We start from the raw sequence: 3,575 nt of genomic DNA, 5'->3' as shown, positions 1-3,575 counted from the left end.
GCTGTCTCGTTGTGATAATGTTTTCATAGCATGAGCAAGAAGAGACTTCTCTTTCTAAATGGACTGAACAAGCTTCTTATGGAAGTGGTAAACAGACTGAACATCTTAAGGGTTGTCTTTTTACATTGTCAGTGGGAGAAGGGAGGAAGGTAGGGGGAGGAGGAGAGTTCTGAAGGTCGTATAATTTTTTTTCTTCTTTTAGGTCTGTTAATAAACTTCTTTATATTCATTCAAGTTTGGTGCCTGTTTTGCGTTTCTCCTAATTCTTATCTCACAGCAGATAAACAGTAATGAGTATTTTGGGCCAAATCACTACAATGATCTAACTCCAAATCCAGTAGGACCAGAAGGTCTACAGTGCCCTTCTCAAGGGGTTTCCTTTTCTGTAGTGATGACCCTCCGGTGAATTGTTGCAGCAGGAAGGCTTCCTCAGAAATCTTCTGACAAAGTATTTACAGGCAAAGCCATTAACTGTACTCACTGCTGAATTTTGGTGGTATTCAACACTGAATTTGACCTGGAAATTATTAGAATACAGCATTGCAAACAATTAGCTCCTTTGTCCGAAAGGTGTCTTTTTGCTAAAGCATGGTAGGTTTTGAAGGCTGGGCTCATCCTTCTGCATTTATTTAAGAATTTTCAAGGGACAACAGGAATACAAAATAAGGTCTGTGGAAGAGCTTTTCTTTGATCTATTACAAACAGACTACTATTCTGCAAGCTGCAAAAGTACATTTTAATTACCACAGTGAAAGCAGATGTAAAATCAATAAGGTGTTTTATTTCTCTCATTGATGTGTATAAATACTTACTTTACAGCAAGGTTAAGCTGAGTTTTCTGTCATTAAATGTAAGGATTGATGCAGACCATTCAAACCAGGTTAGAGCACCAGAGAACAGAGTACCCCCCTATGTCACACCATAATCTGAAAATATTCATCCAGTGCTTTAAAAACTATTTTCTGGGATATTCAGAAATTTCTCACTTCACCCATTTGGGATTGAAGGCTATAATGGACAAAACTTTATTCCAAATAACTGGGTCAGTGATTCCAGTGTTTATACAACTGTGCTTGCTTGTCTTAATTTATGAAGTAGTTCAATTACTATAGAATTTCTTGGGGATGTCTCATTTAATCGAATCATTAATTCTATGCTCAGAGGATGTATAGAAATTGATGGTCAGTTCCTGTTCTTCATTTTAAGCAGAGATGGATCCAATTCAGAGCCTCCCACTGAAACTGTCTTAAACTTTGAGGAAAATTCAGGCTGTATTCACAGGTACCAAAGGCCTAGCTTTTTTTTTTTCTTTTTCTCTTTTTTGTTTTCTCTTTTTTTTTCTTTTGTTTATTTATTAGGTGAAAGAATCAAAGTCTCCTACTACCCTTGACTGACTTCAAGCACATTGTCTCTCACCTCATGGTTCTCATTTATCTAGGAGAAATCAGAGGACCTCTTTAATCCCTAAAGTCTCTCTGTCAAAAATACCAATGATCATTGCTACAAACCATCTTTTACTTCACTTTGAATGGAACTAAGCTTTGAAAAACTCCATGGAGGAAAGGCTGGCCCAGCCAGAGCAGGACCAAAATGGTCTATGCCTCTACTACAAATGCATCTGAGACACTAGACAGAACAACAAACTCAAAATATCAGAAGGCTTAAAATATTTAAGCATGGACTACCAAAGCACTGAAATTGAATGCAAAGTTTTGCATTTTAAATCTTCATAGATTTTATACCTCAGTTTTCTTTTTTAGAAGTCATTTCCCTTCCTGACAGTGGTGCTGGGAATATGCCTTCAATTCAAGAAGCACACAAGTATGTTGCTAGTAGGTACTATAGAAGCACTACTGATTCAAAGCCAATTCCACATTATTCATATAATTTTAGGTCTTCATTTAGAAGTTGGTTTAAATGAATATACCACTATTTACAAGGCTTTTCAACCACACCATTATGCACATAGTGCCCAGATGACAGTCCAATCTGCTCTACCAAAATCTGTACTTTTTCATCTGCTTTTTAAGAAGTACTTCCTGTATTTTTAAATTTCATTTTAGCTTAGTTTATGACTTGTTTTCACACATTCCTCATGTATTCCATTGTGAGGCTTCTTGGAGAAATCTACAGGAAAGAGGTACTTGCAGTGTCTGTTCAATGATGTGCAGAGGGACCCAAACTACAAAACATCTGGTTATACTGTACAGACAGGGGAACCATGGAGGCAAGTTTGCCAGTAGCAGAATTTTAGTCTTGAATAAATTAGAAGGAAGAGATCATTCACAGGCTCTTTTCTAGCAACATTATATGAATATCAGATTAACATGGGACAAGAGCCCAGTGAGAATAGAGCCCTTATGATACAAAATGCAGAAATATCAGAGGAAATATGTCACAGAAATAAGAAACAGCAAGCATAAGGATGTTATGAATCTGGGTTTTTCCCCTTTTTTACTGCAGTCACATAAGACAAAATGCCTTATCAAGGCATGTGCTTTAAGGGGCCAATTTTGCATCTAATGAAGTAAATGGAAAAAAACATTGAGTTGAATGATGCAACTTAATGTCCTTAATGAAAAAAGTAATCTCATGTTAAGACCCACTTTTGAACCCATTTAGCTTGATGGAAATCTTTCTTTTGATTTCAAAAGCATCAGATTTAAATACCAACTATTCAAGAAGGAAGACATCTAAAAGCTCTCTTTACATGGAGTGCACCTCATCTATTCAAAGTTTGAATTAAGTCATGGAGAGACCAGTTCATGATCCTACAGATATGGTCAACTACCCATGTGTTTAAAATGACCCTGGGCTCATACACTTCAGGACAATAATACCTGAATATCTTTATGTTTAACTCTTTCTGCCAATAAAATTCTCTCTGACATTTATGGACCCTGCCATTTTGACTTACTGTGTGCTTATGCTAAAATTCCAAGGAAAAGGCATAATTTTTTTTCTCTCCCCATATAGTCTAACTTAATAAGGAACAATTCATTTTACTTAGACTTTTTTAATATCACTGTAGCCCTGAGACCAGGCAGAGAAAATATCAACTGGAATGTTTAAGGCAGGAGATGCTGGTGGTGGGGGGAGGACACAGAGGGAAGAATATTATGAAAGGAAACTGCTGTGGCTGGTCCATTTTTAAGAAAGAGCAATGGCCTGGAACATGACTCTCCTCAGTCTGAATTTGGAAAGCCCAAATTTGGGGAATAAAGGGATCAGTATTTCAGCTGCTGGGGTAAAGTTTACCTCAGAACAAAAAAAAATTTAAAACCCCGGAAGTTCTGGTGGATCCAAGAGTTAGGCAAAGCTTGTTTTGCTCCTGAGATAAACAAACCTTTAAATTATAAAAGGCAAAATCTCACTGTCAGGCATGAATTTTTTCCAAAGCAATAAGAATAACACAGCACAGGAGAGAAAGCAAATAAACTCAACTTTTTTTTCTGTATTGGTCTGGCACGGCCTGGTTTTAGGTAGCAGGGGGCCACAGAGATGGCTCCTGTGAAGAAGCTGCTGGAAGCTTCCCACCATGTCCAGCAGAGCCAATGGCTGATGGCTCTGAAGAT

This window comes from Corvus brachyrhynchos, unplaced genomic scaffold (assembly GCF_000691975.1).
Source record: "Corvus brachyrhynchos isolate BGI_N302 unplaced genomic scaffold, ASM69197v1 scaffold409, whole genome shotgun sequence".
Lineage (NCBI taxonomy): Eukaryota > Metazoa > Chordata > Aves > Passeriformes > Corvidae > Corvus > Corvus brachyrhynchos.
The sequence above is the reverse complement of the archived record's forward strand: the minus strand, read 5'-3'. Positions refer to the sequence as shown.